Source organism: Euprymna scolopes, chromosome 4 (assembly GCF_053919585.1).
Source record: "Euprymna scolopes isolate OS-2025 chromosome 4, ASM5391958v1, whole genome shotgun sequence".
Lineage (NCBI taxonomy): Eukaryota > Metazoa > Mollusca > Cephalopoda > Sepiida > Sepiolidae > Euprymna > Euprymna scolopes.
In genome coordinates this window covers 69,547,523-69,566,511 of record NC_136485.1, presented here as the reverse complement: position 1 = coordinate 69,566,511, position 18,989 = coordinate 69,547,523, and the positions used below count along the sequence as shown (strand labels likewise).

Sequence of the window (18,989 nt, the reverse complement as noted above, 5' to 3'; positions counted from 1 at the left end):
CTTGCCTGGATGCAGCCCAGGTCACCTTTCCTGGGATTGACCCGTTGTTCCTTTGATCGCCTGGGATTTCCATTGTGTTCTTTTTGTTTGTCTGGATACAGTGACCGCCCGCACCTCTCCTTAACAGGTGGCCTCCGTAGCATGCTCTTGTTCTATCAGCCATGATTGGATAGAAAGTTTATATAATTTGAAATTATACCACCTGCATTGAAGATTTAGCCTTCAACCTTCAGAATAGTTAAACTTAGAGTTGAATTTACCTAATACTTCATCCATTACAGCATAGTCTTTGCAACCTGAAGGTCAGTTACATCAGCCAAAACATTGTGAAAATAACACTGAAGATGAGAACAGTAGTCTGAGTAATACAAATAATAAAAAATTATCAATCCTCATCTAAAAAATTCAGAAATAATTGTTTAGAATAGTTCTTTAGTGACCATTTATCAAGAGCTAGTGTGAGAATTTGTATCTTTTCAAGTTCCAAAGCTTTTAGTTTTGCTCTCATGGTATTGTGTTGTCCTTCCAGTTCTGCTCTTTTCTTTTGTACCTTATTTGTTTTGACACAATTAGTTTCTTCGAATTAATCCATATTTATTTGGTTCAGAATTCATGTACATCTACATAACTTTTTCAAGCTTTGTTTTGACGATTGTTGTTTGACTATGCGGAGACATTTCAAGCATATTCTTTGATTACTAAATATTTACAAACTTGTATTGAATCTTTTTAATGTTTTGCATAAATCATAGTTCTCATAATTTGGAACTTTATTAACATCATTGGTACTCTTGCAGAATTTGATTTGGATCCTCCAGATTTTCCGTCATTTATGGCTCTGACTCGACTGGCAATCTACTGATTAAGCAGAGTGTTGTTCAAATGTTGAAACACCAAATCAACATTTGTTTTTGTTTTTTTTGTATAAAAAATGTAATTTTGACATTTTTGGAGTGATGGGGAAGGGGTCTGTTTTATATTTTTTAACATTTGTTGACAAAAAATAATTGTAAATTTTCTTGAAAAACAACTTTTCTGTACTTTCACCTAACAATTTATGGTTTTCCTAAAAATTATTGATCTTTTCTTATAAAAAAACTATTTACAAAAAGAAAAATAAACGTTTACTGCTAATTTTCTTAAAAAAACAAAAACAAATGTAAGTTTTCTTGAAGAAAAAAACCTGTACTTTCACAATACAGTTAAAAAAAAACATCTTTTTTTTGGAAAAAAAAAAACCCAACTTTTAAAAAAAAATTGCAAAATAATAAAAGTAAAACCATACTAAATGCAACTTTTCTTAAAAATAAATATGGTACTTATGCACTTATGTTACCATCCTGAAATGTTTAGAAAGCCATTTTTAACATAGGTAGGGTGTTTTGTAATTATTCTGTACTTTCACCTAATAATTTAATAAAAAAAATTGTAAAACTTGAATTTAACTTGAATACTATTTTAAAAAATAGCGTGTTAACAAAAGTGTATAAGACCCATAAATATAAATATATAGTAAATTTTAATTTTCATAGTAAAATAAAAAATATATTCAGTACAAAATGAATATGTATTATATACATTTGAAAGCCCAAATCATGACTATTGTTTAAAATTAATATTTCGAAACAATGCTTCATCTTTAGAATTTTGTACATTTTCTTTTGTATTTTTTTTTTCCTTTTCTTGCCAAGGTGTTGAATTAACATTGCGTCATGATTTGGTTTTTCAAATGTATATGGTACATATGTATTCATTTGAAACTCTAATCGATGCTTCTAATACGGAATCTAGAACTTTAACTGATATATTCAGTAAATCTACAGTAGGTTTATTTTTCGTTTATTGTATTTCTATTTTTTTCCAGTTTGTTTGTTTTAAAATTTTTAAAATTGCAAAGCACTTTTCTTTCTTCCACTATGTGTCTAACATTAAGTGGAATTTCAACAATTTTTATCTGTAAACATGTCACAAGATTGATTCCCTAACGTCTACAACATTACAGGATCATCTCCAAATATAATGTTAATGAATAATTGTCATAAACTATTCTAATAAGTTCTTCAAATTTAATTCATTTCATTATTTTCAATCCTCTCATAATATTCATCATTCAACTGACACTATCTCATTAACAATTAGCTTTTGATAAATCAGTAGTAAATAAAATTTTAAAAATTTGAAGTTTGTCTTGGTTAAACATGAAGTCTATAATAACTGGACAAAATGCCATTTTTGATATTTTGTGGGCCAACGATGAAAGAACAAGACATTTTCGATTCCATTCACGATTGTAGTAGGGGAAACACTAACAGAATACGCTTATATTTAACTTATAGTGCCACATTTTTAAACTATTTCTCATATGTTAAAATGACCTTAAATAGTTATATAGCTCAGAAATGGTTGATTTCTGACTTATTTATATAATGAGGGGGGGGGTCTTACCGGTTGTAAAATATGCTCAAATATATTTGAATCCAGATTTCATATTTATTACTGAGCCAATTCTCTATTGAATATTGTACCTAATATAGTACTGATTCCAAAAGTTAAAAAAAAATGACTTTGGTGCCATCAGCTAGAATCGAAACCAAAACATTTAGTGCTCTAGCCACATCTCCTACTAATTTAGCTATCAAGAGATAGATAAGAAAGATTTAATATTAAACAACTTGAAGAAATGAACTGAATTTGGGCATATGCAGAAAGAAGTAAAGATGTCGGCAAGTTGAAATGAACATTTTGCATTTTAACTTGCTCATATGTCTGTATGTGTGTTTCATCCAAACAAAGATTTTACTTGTTATAAACACCATCCTTGGTGTCTAATTACTATTTCCTGTTAATGTCAGTGTTATGTGACGAGTAGTTTAGAGTTTAGTTTATGCACAGACATACATCTGTTTAATTTATATAAATATTTTTGTTTTATTTGCGTTCAAAACCTTTCTTGTGCAAATTTTTGTGGCTCTATCATGTCTGGATGGAATTTTATTGAAGAAAAGGCGATTATTTATTTTTAGGCTAAATTTTCTCACATATTCCAGTTCATGGAGAATCTTTAATAAACATTTTTTTCTGAACTGCTTGAACTTGGTGACCACAGTTTTCAAGATTGTCGTGTTTTGATGATTACAGCTGGCTAAAATTTGGAGGAATGTTGACAAATTTCCATTTTTTTGATTTGATATAATCATTCCCTATTTAGTTGTGACTTTAATCATTAAGAATAGAAAATGATTGTTGTTTGTATTTATTTAATTTTACAATGATTATGTTCACATATTAGAATTGGACAAATGTACCAATGTACAGATTATGAAAATCTGCTTTGTCAAGTTCCAGTCATATTGGATATGTTATGTTTACTTAAACACTGATTCAGAAATGTTATGAATCCATAGTCTTTATCCCAGCTAATCCGTTAAATTGTTTATATTTTCTTTTCTTATAATAAACTAGCAAAAATATGCTTCCTTTGGATGCATATTTTTTGTGATGCTGGGAAAATGGTATCATGGTAAAGAAACATATAATAAACTGACCCCCAAAGAAGGTTGAGAACATATGACGAACGAACACTACACAGAAATGTAGTGTTCGTATCATCATATCCAAAAGTAGGAGTTTGTCTGAGGTGATATGACAACAGAATAGATAGTACACCTTCCCATACACGCACATAGATAATAAAGGAAAATATAATATCGGAGATAATTAGCTCCACCCCCTTAAATAAGAGGAGGTAATTCCTGGGAGGACTGTCTTATAACAAGAGAATTGATACTTCACAAACCATACCCATTAAAACATAATGCAATAATAGATTAATGCAGTTTCTTTTCTTTTGTCAAAATCTCAGTAACATCTGACATTCTTGGCCTTTTGGCTAGGAACAAGTGTAGTATCTGTTCTGATACTAGACTTCACCTTTTCTGACCTTGATCAGTGGAGAAGAAATTCTTCTAAACCGAGGCAATTTTTATTTTTGTTCCTGTTCAGAGTGCCCCTTTTTGGGAAGCTGGATTTTCCCCACATTAAAAACCGACTTAATTTTTAAATCTACCCTTATGGGGAAGAAGTAAATAGCAACATCTGACATTTTATTAACAATGAAACTATTTCTTATATATAAGAAAATGACAATGCAAACTACAAATGTTATATTACAGAATATTAATTTATTAGAAACTGTTTAAAAAAATAAATATGCAAATTAGCAATTCCTAAAGCAGTTTATAGGGGTTTAGTGGATAAAGTATTTGGTAAAATTCATTTATAAGCTGCACTCTTCTGGAGATTGAAGATTCCATATTTAATGAGAGCAACATTAAAAATACAATCGCAAATTATAGATGTTTGCAAAAATATTGGTATGATATTGCAAAATTATTTGTATGAAAAAAAAAAACGAGGATATTGTGCTGTGAATATAAATAATTATTTTAATTCTATTTAAAAGAAATATTTGCTTATGATGTTTTCCAGTTTGTTCAGCGAAATATAGACCAAACTTTCAAAAGTATTTAAATTAAATATATGCCAAATATTTATTCTCAAAATTTAAAATAGAAAAAAAAAATATACAAATTGATTTAAAATGTTCAATGTACCTGATATTACCCAACTGCCAACAAGACAAAGTAACCAGTATGTGGCTAGAGATTCTGACCACGTTACCTTAGTCTTACCCACTACATCAGAACCTACCCCAGGGCTAACACCCAATGCTCAACAGCATCTCACTTATTGCAAGGTTCACAATGCTCAAATTGTGTTACACAAGAAAGTCTTACCGTCAAGTAGCCAGACACTTGAGGAAAGCCAAGAGTGTACCGTTGCAAGCGTCATGATGTGCAGTAGCCCAAGCGGCAATAATGCACAAGAAAATACAGGGTGACCTCTACTCTAATTAGGCCCCATTTCTTAGTGTTTTGTCCGAATGAAATGAAACTTTGGTCATAACTAGTTTATTATATTCAAAACATCACATCAAAACACTAGGATCTTTGGTCTTTTTTTCTCCATTCTACAGCATATGTTCTAGATGGCCTTCATTTAGCTTTTGTTTTTGTTTTTTTTTTTGGAGGGGGGGTCACCCTGTACACCACAAACCAACACTGCTACTCAAAGCAATGGTATATAGAGACCGGCAACAGACATAACTCAAGAGAATGCAGAGGTCTGATAAGAGAACTGTGATCACGGGCGAAATAGGAAGAGAAATAGTATTCCTAGTGGAACAGGCAAATACAATATTAACAGGGATAAGGAACCATTTACTTACCCGGTTTGAGAATATCCACGTGAGTACAATGTTCCGTTACCTATAATAATAAACAGTAAAGAATATCCAAACCATACTGGCAGAAAGGAACTCTGAGCAAACAAAGAGGTTGATGTTTAAATATGCCCAGGAGTTAAGATATAAAACTCCCATGCAACCAGGCATCTAATTAATATATTTAGACGAATCAGGTTTGGACCTACAGTTGATGAAGCAAAGGGGTAGAGCACTATCAGGAATAAGCCCAATGACAACCGTGAAGAAACCTAAGCTTATTGCAAGCTGTTTCAAGGGAAAGGGTGTTGTACTATAAGGTATATATTGGTAGTATAAATGCTGAAACATTCAGGTAGTTTCTGGTTGATTTGGAACCTACGTTACCTGATCAGGCCCCCACCTATTCCTGCTTCCATATTCGCTGTTCTTGAACCCCATAGAATTGAGTTTCACAAAGATTAAAAGGAAAGTGAGATCATCGCCAGTTAGGTCACAGAACGAGTTGATACAAGTGATGATTAAAGGTATCCAAACTATAACCAGAGAATGTTTGAGTGGGTTTTACAGACACTCTGACGGATACATTGCTCTTTACCTGGATCATGCAGATATTGAATATTACATAATTAATATAATCTCTTTTTAATGTGCTATTTCATATTTTTGTACCATTTTTTGGCAAAACAATATCTTAACACTATTTCACAACTTCTATTTATTTTTTTCATAGCCCCAGGCAATGCCAGGTAGACCTGGTAGTATCTCTATAAGAATAAGAGAACGTCTCTAACTAACCAAATTACAAAACTTCAAATGTTTACTTTTGAAAGTGTGGTCCATTATTTCAATGAACAAACTGTACAAGGTGCCTTCAATAAGTTTCCAGACATTTTTGTACAGGCATTTAAAATTGTTGTAGACTCTTGAGAATTCAATGTTATTGCTATACATCTTACCAATTTTTATGATTTCAGGTTCAAATGAGCAGCTACAGCAAGAATCTATGGTCCCCCCCTCCTCGCCATACTTTCACAAGAAACACTCATCTAGCTGAAAACACTATCAATATTTCCCCCCACTCTTTATCTGTGCCTAAACCTAAACGTAGATTCCATGATCAAAGCTTCTTTCTTAGAACTGCACGCCTGTGGAATTGTCTTCCGTTTTCCTGCTTTCTAGCTGTCTATAATATGGTTGTCTTAAAGTCCAATGTGAACAAGTTTCTGATGAGCCGTTACACTTAAGTTAACAAATTTACCGAGCTTCCATTACTATCGATTACTATATTGTCCTTTTGACTACTGTACACTCTTTAACCCTTATCCTTGAGTGGCCTCTTTGTCTTGATAAGTGGTGACGCCTATTTAAAAAAACAAAAAAAAAACAAGGATTTGCTAAGAATTTTAAAATGAGAAATGACTTTCTCTTCAATAGTTTGAATACATATAAAGTCATTTTAAATTTTGAAGGGAGATTTTTTTTTTTTTTTTTTTTTTTTTTTCAAGACATTAAAATGATTGACTTTTCTACAAAGAAACATGCATTCTGGTAGATTTAAGTTTGTAATACAAAAATTTTAACAGGATTTTTTTGTTTATTTTACTTGAACACATTTTCATAATAATGGTAAATAAAAAAATAATACATTTGACTTGGTCACACAATTTATTATTAAGAGATTATTAATAGTAGGTATCCCAAACCAAACTTTTATTTTCGCTGTATCTAAAAAAAAATTAATGTGGTCATATAGATTTTTGTAAACCATAAACAAAAGTACCAAATTTATTTTGGGAGCTCAATTAGCCATCAAGTTATTATTGCTCAAAGTTTGTCGGAAAGTTGAAAATTTGCTATCATGGTCCAGAAGCCAAATTTCATAGTATATAACTAAAAATGTAAGCTACTAACAAGTGAAAAATCCTTATAAATGTAATGTCATCTTGTGGTAAATGAAAATTAATACTAATGAAAGCAATAATTATTAGATGAAACCAACCTAAACAATAGACAAAATCCCACTACCAATGGGGGGGGTGCAAATATGACACGGAAATCCAACTTTGACTGTTCATATCAGTTTCATTTTAATAGCTAATGTATTGAATCTTCTTAGTATGATTTATAACACATTAGAGATCAAGATAATTTTTTTTCTTTTAATTATAAATTGGTAAAAAGGGTTAAAAAAAAAAAAAAAAAAAAAAAAAAAAAAAAGAGTCAAAAGTGTATGTTACTGAAATTGTGTAAAAATGTAACCATTGGAGGTAGAAGCTTGAAACTTGACAACTTTTTGGGTGAGGAATTGAAAAAATGTTTGCCTTGTTTCTAATAAGAAAACTTTTTGCCACAGAAATATTTTTACTTTGGGGAATTTAAACTCACCAAAAAAGGACCGACAACAATAAGATTTAGAAATTTGTTATACAAAAAATCACAAGTCTTTTTTTTTTTTTTTTTCAAGCATTGAAAAACTTCAACTTAAAAAAAAAAAACATAAAGGATATTTTATAATATTTTATAGGCAGGTCTTACTACAATTCCTTTCCTTATTGATTTTCTCTCAGAATTCTTTCATAGGCTTCTGCTATGGTATCAGGAACACTCTAAATCCTACCATCATTTGAAACTGGCATTACCTCAAAACCCCATCTGTAAACAAATGCTGACTCTACCTGGGCAGTGTCATCTGACAAAGGAGTTTGAAAAAAATCTTTTCTACCTTTGGTTTGCGATAAAAAAAATTTATTACAGCACTGGATGCAGATATAACCTCAATGACTTGGCCAATGTAAAAGTTGGTTTCATAGTCGACAGCAACCCATTGTCCTTGATGCTCATAACTGAAGATATCCGGAGATGGTTCTTCATCACAACTGCAGGAGTTATCTGAATGTTCATCAGATTCACTAAGGGACTTTTTTTTGTTGCTTTGGAAGTGGAAATGAATCAACTGGATTTCTTGTAGTCAGAGCAATTTCTAGTTGAACTTTATTTCCACTGGTGTTGATTTTGACACCTAACACAACCTTGAGATATCTCGGTTCAAGTTTATCAAAAACACCTGATAGAACATATAGGTCTCGTGGGTACTTCTACAGTTTATCGCCGAAAATGAAGACGCCATTTTTTTTTTTTTTTTTCGTATCTGTCGTTAAAATCCAAGGAAGAAATCAGTATTTTAAACTATGACCGAAGCATAAAATAAATAACAAAAAAAGTAAACTAGATAATGATTTTTCGGTTTCATTTAAATTAATTTTTTGTTGGCCCTTTAAAGTTGTTTTAATTAAAATTATATTTTCTTACACAAACTTTTCAATAAATGTTTTGGTTTTAAATGGCGCTTTCTTCTTTCCGGAAGTAATTAATATCTAGTTTAATTTTTTTGTTATTTATTTCTAACTTCGGTCATAGTTTAAAATACTGATTTCTCCCTCGGATTTTAACGACATGCGCTCCAAAAATAAATGGTGTCTCCATTTTCGGCGATAAACTGTAGAAGTACCATCTCTGGAATTATTAAATAAACAAAAAAAAAATGATTTTTACAGTGAAATAATTTTTCCATTTATGCGCCACATGCACATAACTATATTTTGAAGTAATCTACAGTGTAATTAAAAAATAATTTAACAAAATCTTCAAATTTATCAAAAATGCCCGATAGGAACATAAACAAAAAAAAAAATGCATTTTAACATGAAATTAATTTTTTGTATTTACACATGACTTGTTGCACGTAACGTAAAACTTAGCTATAGTTTGTTAATATTTTTTTTAAAGTAATGTAACTGTACAGTCTAAAAAAAAGAAAAAATGATAATTTAAGAAAATGTTTAATATCAAAAACGCCCGACAGAACATAAGAGAATTAAATAAGTAAACAAAAAAAATGAGCCATATTTTTTAAAATGAAAAAAATTTTTCGTCAGTCATACGCAACTAAAAATGTTCGTTTTTGGTCTAAAATGTACCCAGGTTAATTTTTAAAAGATAATTTAACAATACTGAAGTTTATCCAACCGACAGAAGATAAAGCAAAGATCATATGAAAGTTTGACTGACATTATTTTTTAAATTGTAAATTTTCATTTTTTATTGACGCACGAAAATATTATTTTAAACAGTAACTTTCTATAACTTTTAAATAAACAAAAACAAACTCACTTAAGAACTTTGATATATCCATCGTGAAACAAGTTGTTTGTTTACGTTTTCATTCGGTCGTGCGGCTCGCTTGCGCTGACAGTTGATTTTCGTGATGTAGTGTTAGGACGATTCCTAAATTTTTTCAGATTGTGATATTAAGTACGATTCCCGTGCAATTGTTTTGAAATATACCATTATATAATCGAAAGGTTTTGTGTAGTGAAAAAATTTGCTACAGCAAAAAAGTGGAAATACAATTAAGGGAATTTCAAAAACGATTTGATTTTTTTCGTAAAATTTCTTTCATTGCAGATAAGTTAAAACAAATATTTTAATCCTGAATTAAACATGCACCATGAAATTAATAACAATCAATTTCAGGAGTTATTTTATATATTAAAAAATATAAAGGAAAGTAAATCCTGATTAATTAATTCCTTCATTCGCAGAATATTTTAATGAAATGTAAATTTCTAAAAGAAAAAAATTAAATTCACTTATCACATTGTTCTATTAAACCTTTTATTGTTTAAACAATTAATCTCACTTTAAACAAGCAGTTCAACTTAAAAATATAAGAGAATCATAATGAAAGAATTGTAAATCTAAGGTATTTTTAACGATGCGATTCCGATTCCCCCCAAAATACACAATTCTTATGATTGACGATTCCGATTAATTGTCCCACCACTACTTCGTGCTTCGCATTAAGTTGTAAATCCTGATGTGTAGGTACACTCCCTTTTATTAGTGGCACTCCTTGATTTATGAGGGTAGTAATGACACCAACAGATTATTAAAGAGGAGATATTTCTCTACAAAATGGTGCTATTTTCGGAAATTTTTCAATTGAATTTTTTTCACTGAATTTTTCAAGTTGGATTTTTTTTTTTTTTTTTTTTTTTTGCGAGAAACAACTTAAAGCCCTTTTTTTAAGCTCACCATATTTAGTGACCTTTTTTCTTTAACATGGTACTACTTTTTTATACATAGACTCACGATATTGCTTCACCAAATTTGAAAAACACCGTATTTTTATTTTTTTTGTGTAAAAAAAAAAAAATAAATAAATAAAATAAAATAAAACGACGTTCATCAAAATTAGTGACATAACTTGAAGTAGTCTTGGAAAAAAAAAAAACTATTAGACACAAGAAAAAGAATTATCTATAAATATAAAAGCGAAAATGTGTATGTGTGTTCGCTTTTTCTGTATGTCTACAAAAGGCTTTTTTTTCAGAGAAGCGGTCGGTCGCCTAACAACTTTTTAAAACTTTTTATATCACATGTAAATCGTAATATCTCAGAGTTAATAACAGAGCTCGCCTGTCTATTTAATTTGCTCGACTTCAGGAAGATAAATATTCAACAGTTTTCACTCGCCGCATGTGGGTTAGGCCTTTTCCTATAATAAAAGCGACACTAATTCTTGCGTTATTTTTCGGTCTCGATCGCCGGAAATGTCCGAAAGCAATCAGCTTTGATCAATGTGGAAATATTATTTCCTTATATCAGAAGACAATTGCTATTCAATTTCAACAAGTGGAGCTGTTTCCCTCTACCCTCAACGTCTTGGCGGAAAAAAAAAAAAAAGCATTCCCGCACTAAATGAAATGCTACCCCGCAGTCAAAAGTTGACCTCATTAAGTCATTAAAAACGTGCACCTGCTAATTTAAGTAATTAAATAAATTCAAACGTCTTTCCGTTAGCATCTTGCGGTGGCCCAATGGTTAACTTCACACTTTAATTTACAACTTTGCCTCAAGGGTTCGGGTTCGATCCTCATACTTACCTACCAAAACATTTTTTTACCCCCCCCCCCCCCAGTTTTGATTTACCCAAAACCACACACACCTCCAAACACCCAGGCAACGCCGGGTACCCTTCGCTAGTATATCTATAAAGCAAAAAGATTAAATTTTATTTAAATCAAAACTTTATTAAAATAACCAAAAAAATAAATGCGATATCACAAGTTGAAGTTGAGGGAAATTTAACTTTATCAGTTTTCGCATCCTAAACTAGGCTAGTTTGGGATACTTAGGGTAGGAATTTAAAAAATTCAATTCATAAGTTTGGGGGTTAGATATAGTGAAGTTCAGGTGGCAGGTTCAGTTCACAGGTGAATGCTAAGGAAAATATGGGAGAAAATTATAAAAATGAACTTGTGAGAAAGAAGGATAAATAATGACCTGGTCAGAGCTAGGTAGTTTGAAAATAAATTTCTTTAAAGCCATTGAATACAGGTCAAATGAATATTAAATTAAATAAGACCACCCACACATATTTAAAAAAAAAAAAAAAAATTACCTTATTTATAGATTAAATAATTTCTGTTGAAAATTGAACCTGTGACCTCAGTCAATGAACTATTTGATATGAATAGTTATCTGATCAATTTTATCAATCATTTGTAAAAAGTTCAGTGCCCAGTTATATTTGATAAGTAATGAATTAGTCATATGTAAATCTAAAAAAAAAATTTAAAAAAAAACTGCTTTTCACAAATCTCTTTTCATAAGATTGTTGTGATTTTATATTTTAAGATAAATCTTTAGTTAACAGATATGAGATCTTTTAATATCTTGATTTTATGATTAAAAAACTTGGAGCAAACAAGTTACTAAGTTTTTTTTTTTTACTTTGGTTGAATTATAAAATCTTATTTTCAAGACTAAATTTATTTTGACTAAAATCCAAGGTTAAAATTGCATTTAAAGCATGTATTTCTCCAGTTTTAATTAGTGTTGGGACGATTCCTAAATTTTTTCCGATTCTAGGAAAATTTGGATTAATGATTTCGATATCAAGTATGATTCTGATTCCAATTCCTGTGGAATTGTTTTGAAATATACCATTGTGTAGCGAAAAAATTTGGTACAGCAAAAAAGTGGAAATACAATTAAGGGAATTTCGAAAACAATTTGATTTTTTCGTAAAATTTCTTTCATTGAAGATAAAAGTTAAAACAAATATTTTAATCCTGAATTAAACATGCACCATGAAATTAATAACAATCAATTTAAGGAGTTATTTTATATATTAAAAAATATAAAGAAAAAGGGCGGACGTACACGAATGCTACCCTGTAGCAAAATATGCATCGGCTCAGATTTTGTATGTTGTTTGACTGTGGGAGAAGTTATTATTACAAGGAAAGAATTTTTGCATGTGTGATCTAGTTTTTTTTTTTAATTATTTATTTTGGCTTGAAATTTGTGCATGATTTTTGTTATGATTTTATCTGTTTTGTTGATAGAAATTTTTTGGGGATTTCAAAAAAATATCTTAGAGGTAAAAGATCCTATTAATATCCTATATATAATATTTTGATGGCAGAAATTCATCTCTGGACCAAATTACTGTAGGTTTGCAAGAACAGATGCCACATAGAAATTTATTATTATCCACCATTTTATGTAACTTTAGAACAACTTTATAGACACATTTATTCATATATATTCAACCCTATATTTCATCCTAGGAGAGGCATCATCATGATCGTCATCATCTACAGACGAAGTATTTCTTATTTTTCCCTCTCTATCTACAGTACTCTTTCCGCCCCCAGTCTACACCCAGAAAATATATACACATTTAACTGTTTTCCAGCACCCTTCTTAACTGGATCATAAACTCCTATACAAACCATTAATTTTCCATTTCCCGTTACACAAAATAATTTTGTCCCTTAGTTTCAGTACTTCTCATTGGTTGTCAGCTCTCAACTCGCCTATTTGAGAATAGACACCTTACTGAATAAACAAACACTCTAGATGTTTAAAAACATGGTCACTCTGTATACACGCTACAATAGTTAAAACCTAGAACAAACCAATTTGTTTTTTTTTTGTTGTTTTATTTCCTTTTTCCCAACTATATTACTACAATTCTTCTACTGTTAATTAAAATTTTCTGAAAAAAAAAAAAAAAACATTTGAGGTTTGCCATGACAGTGAGTGAATGACAGATTTTGTAAACACACCGAGACAGAGTAAGAAAGACAGATAGGAAGAGAGGCAGATAGACTAATACCTAGATAGAGAAACAACTTTTTGAAAAAGATTACACACTTTAAATTTTAAACACATTAATACACATAGTTTTTATATTTTTAAACATTAAACCTTTCCTTTACTTACAAACAATATGGACAGAACTTTTTTTATTTTTACTTTTCTACACCAAACTTTTTATAATTTTAAACGGGGGAAATAACATGCTGACAACAAATACCACATTTTAATTGTCTGCAAATAAGTTGTTTTTTGATTATTAAGCAATGTAATTTTTTTATGATTATTAAAAAAAAAAAAAAAATACCGTAGGGATAATCTACGTGCATAAACATAAAATTATTTTTATAGAAAAGTTACAAAATTATTTTTATAGAAAATAGTTACAAAATTATTTTTTTTAAAATCCTTTTGGTTTACCTACGTTATTTTTTACCTATTTGTGTTTTAAGCACAAAATTATTTTATAGAAAATACAGTTGTGAAATTATTAAAAAAGAAAAAAAATCATTATTGTTGACCTACGTTATTTGTGACCTGTGCCTTTGAAAAAAGAATACCGCATTTTAATTGTCTGCAAATAAGTAGTTTTTCGAATATTAAGCAATATAATTTTTTTATTACTATTTTTCGAAAAAATACCATTGGAGTAAATCAAGGGGCATTAAGTACAAAATTATTTTATAGAAACTACAGTTGCAAAATTATTTATAAAAAAAAATTTTAAGGTGGAAGCACAGATTATTTACAAAACACCCTCTAACATGTTCAGAATGGCTTTCAAAGTCATAACATTATTATTTCAACACGGTAACAAAAATACATAAGTACCCAACATTTACATATTTTTCCGACTGACATTGCATACCCGAAATTTCCAGGTTGGTTCATAGTATTTGTGCGTGGGGATCGTGACAGCAATTATCAAGGTTAAATTTGGGGCAGATATTTTGACACCCCCCCCTACACACACACACACACACACACACACACACACACACAAAATGCGATGTCTATTCCAAAAATCGTTCTTAACAGGGGTAAGTTGGGGCTGTCCATTTCGAAAGTCGTTCTTACCATAAGGATGTTGGGGGTGTTTATTCTAAAAGCTGTTCTTAACATGAGGAGGTTGGGGGTTTGGTAATAACAACAGCCGTACCTAAACTTTTCCACCGGGCAACATCTGTTAACGGGTCCTACTAGTTAACAACAAATAATAGTAAATATCTTAATTTAAAAATCAAAATGGCTGTTATAGTTCAGGAAAAAAATCTCACTTCAAGTGTTTCTAAGATCTTCATACATATGTTAGGATAAATAATTTTATGGAGAAAAAAAAAAATTATCAGAGTTGTCTTATCTTGTATAAATAGATTTTGTCTGCCTGTCCATCCATCTGTCATAATTATTTTAAACATGAATACATTGCAGAATTTGTCTAATTTTGAAATATCAGGAATCTTATGTATTCTTCCACTAAATAATAAATTCCCAGCAAATAAAGCAAATGTCATGATCAGAACCGAAACCTTGATCTTCAGTCCAATGTTCGACCAACTGATTTTTTTTACTTGTAAAGCTTAAAACATTCACAAAATATAACTTTGGCATGACATCATAAATATGTTTCAAAACATGAGAACATAACTAATAATAAAAAGGAATGGGTAATCATTATCAATAGTGTTGGAAATTAAGACAATTTTGTTTTAATCATGTATTGCATGTAGTGCTTTCACAATTATATAAGCTTATCAAAAATTTGCTAGTTTTTTAAGTGAAACGAGTGTCTCTTAGTTTATTTATTAATGTAAAATTTTAGCAATTTAATTGTTTTTAACATAAATATTCTCATTCTTACCATAAAAATAATTGTCAACTGAATCAAACAAAAGTCACTTTTTGAAATGTATTTAAAGTTTAGTATTTTTAGTTTTTCAAAATTTAATAGAATTTTTAAAAAAAATTATTTAAAAAGCCAATCGATTCTCTATTATGGTGGTTCATCTATGTTGATCAGCAGTTGAGTCTTTGGGATACTTTAGTCATTTCCAGTTACAGTGACGATGACCAAAAATACGGAGAGACCACCTATCATGTTTGCCTCCAGGTGTATTTGGAGCCAGTAGCTTGGAGATAGGTTTCTCTCCAGGCCGTCAACGAATGAATCCAAACCAGTGAAGTCTCCTTTTCAAAAGAGTCTTCATGATGCCAGTGATGTCGCATCTTGCATGACGATGCAGTTCAGTATTCAGAGAGGTAGATGCCTTGTAAGTTGTACATGTCACAAATTTTGTGTGAAGATCCAGTATAACAGTATTGTATATGTCAGCATCTTGTATATATTCTAAATCTTGCTGAGAATTTAATCTCTTGTTGAGACCACAATCTTCTTTGGGTGTAGTAAGAAAGTTATGCCAGCACTATTGATAAAGGTTGCAATCTCATCCTTTCCTTGCTGTAAAAGTTGAGGCGAGATATTTGAAATCTTTAATAATGGAGCTTTTGAGGATAATGGTTTGGTGTGAACATGTGTAGTTGATTGATAAAACTTTTGTTTTAGTGACCTATGCCTACATTTGGTAGCAGTGTTGACATTATTTAGCGTCTGCTGGATGTCCATGTATATTTCGGCAAGAGTGGCAACAGCAATTGCAAAATAAAGGTTAGTAATGGAATATTCACATCTAACTTGTAACACTGCAAAGTTTGACATGCTCCAATCAAGAATCTTCTTGATAATATACTTTAACAATATGAAGAAAAGGACACAACCATGACAAACACCAATTTGTACATGAAAGAATTCTGATTCTATTCTCTAACCTTTGTTCAGGTGTGTGAATAGGTTTTATCAGGATTGAGAAGTGTGGTTGGAAATCGGTCGTGGTTCATTATCTCTCAAAGACTTGTGATCAATAGTTGAATGCTGCTGTCAAGTGATTTCCTGTCTCTCTGGAACTACTTGTATGTAATGTGTATTTAGATACATTTAATTTTATTAAATTTTATTTTACAGAAAAAATTAAAACTTTGCTGAAATACTCTTAAGAGTATTTGAGATGTATTATGAGTTTAAGAAAGTTAACTCTGTAACAGAAACTGCTCAAAATATGCAATAAAAGAATGTGATTTATAAAATTCAGAAATAAAGACTTTTCCTTTGAAGATGAAGACTGATCAGGATGTCCAATTGAATTTGAAGATCTCCTTGTGACTTCATTTAAAGGAAACTCTGCAGTTTGAAGAATTGGCAATGAATATTTCCTTATTAGAAGATTGTGCATATATATATATATATATATATATATATATATATATATATATATTAGCAATACCAGACCATTATTTCTTTACATCGAAGAAACTCAAATTATGACCATTTAAAGTATCAAAAAATGTGTGGTTCACTGGACATTTTTGCCTTAAGTCAATACTATTCAAATGCATATAAGCTTGTGACTGAAAATGGTAGGAAATTTGCACAAATTTACGGACTAACCCATCTTTAAAAAGCTGTATCTTCAGATCTTTTTAAGATATTATGAAATTTTGAATATCATAATGCCATGAAGGTTCAGTTGGCTTTATTTACGACCATCTCACTAATTACAGACTAATTAGCATATTTCAGTTTCATTTGAACAACTTTAAGAAGCATCATAAAAACAGCTAAGAAAAATGGTAAGTAAGGCTTTATCATCATAGGAAGTATTATCATTTGTCATTATCACATCATGAAAAACTGGGAAATCTAAAATGGCCACCACGATACAATTCAAAGAAATTATTAACAAAATATGACTTGTAGCATATCAAATTAAAGGAAATTCTGTACAGATCAGAATTATGTTGTCAAGTACATCAAACTAATTAGCATACTTAAGTTTCATTATAACCGCTTTAAGTGGAAGCATCATTAAAAAAAGAAAAGTTAAAAAATATGGGATGTAAGGTTTTATCATCATACAAAATATTATTCTAATGGACATTATCATTCATCATTACATCATAAAAAATCTAAGATGCCACTACGACATGATTCCAAAAAATTATTAACAACTTGTAGCATATCAAATAAAAGAAAATTTTGTACAGATTATAATTGTTTTCAAGTACATTAAACTAATTAGGATAATTAAATTTCATTTTAACGGCGTCAAATTACCAAGACAATTATCAAGTGAGTTTCTACCACTTTTTGTATAATTCGTTGTCGAGATTCCAAGAGACATTGCAGCCATGTTTTTTTGTTCTCATGTAATGCTTGACACTACTTGTTTTTTGAACAGAATAAACATTTACATCACCAAAAGTTCATCGAGGTAGAAGAGTTACTTGCCTTTGGTAACATTTATTTGTTATATATTTGTTTTTTGACCACTTTTTCATACCTCTGTGGATTGTAAAACAAACCCAATAAAAGTTATTCTTGTACTTAACTGGATAAGTGGTTTGTGTGCTTTAACTCATTTAAGTGTGGTCATTGTCGGTCATTCTTTTTCAAAGAATTTAATTTTTTAAAATATTCTTTTCCTTTCCATAATTAAAAACTTATGTTTTTTTTAAATAACAAAAATAAAATGAATGCTTTGTTTGTTAGTTGACAAACACTTTGTTTACAAATTTTTTGTGCACATCATGACACTAATTCTCATATTTATATGCATTTGTCACTATTTTTATCGACTCGTGCATAAAAAGTTTTTATCGAATTCTTTACAAATTTTAGGACGAAAGAAATTAATATATTCATTATTAAATAACGTTTGAATAGTTTGTATCTTTACTTACCTTTGTGCTACGAAGTGTTAACTTTGAGATGCTTTATTTATGATTCGAAAGCCAAGAACAGCAAAAAAAAAAAAAAAAACAATGTTCATTGTCAGTTATTCTTTTTCAAAGAATTCATTTAAAAAAAATCTTTTTCTGTCCATAATTAAAAACATGTTTTCTAAATAACAAAAATAAAATGAATACTTTATGTTCATAAGTTAGTTGACAAATATTTACAGATTTTTTTGTGCGCATCACGACGCACAACAATTCTCATATTTATATGCGTTTGTCACAAATTCTATTGACTCATGCATAAAGTTATCCAATTCTTTTCAAATTTTAGGACAAAAGAAATTAATGTATTCACTATTAGATAGTGCTTGAACACAGTTTCTATCTTTTAATTATCTTTGTACTACAAAGCGTCAACTTTGAGATATTCTAACTTTTGACTAGAATGATGTACATATTATGTTCAAATTCCATAGCAAAGACCATTCTTTTCCCTGATTAGTTAAAACAACTAGAAACATTGACATGTACAACTTCTGCTTTGAGTATTTATGTGAACAAACCCGACTGCTTATTTGTAAAAAGTGATCTACCGCCATTGGGCATGCTATGCTGACAGGTTTCATCAATAATAGTCAGATTTAAATGGCGATTTCTTCGAATATACAAGTCACAACAAAAATATTAAAATAACATTTTAAAGTAAATTTTATTGTGAATCCAGTTATAAGTTTTATTTTGATGG

General features: G+C 30.0%; 1 protein-coding gene and 1 non-coding gene across 2 annotated transcripts in view; both read left to right on the top strand.

Moving 5' to 3' along the window:
- The window catches only part of LOC145268282 (cAMP-regulated phosphoprotein 19-like), a 56,677-nt gene that overhangs the window by 13,131 nt on the left and 24,557 nt on the right, over positions 1–18,989 (top strand). The window lies entirely within an intron of this gene.
- On the top strand, positions 3,870–4,057 carry LOC145274150 (U2 spliceosomal RNA). Its single transcript, XR_013866602.1, has one exon. It is a non-coding gene; the product is annotated as a U2 spliceosomal RNA (small nuclear RNA).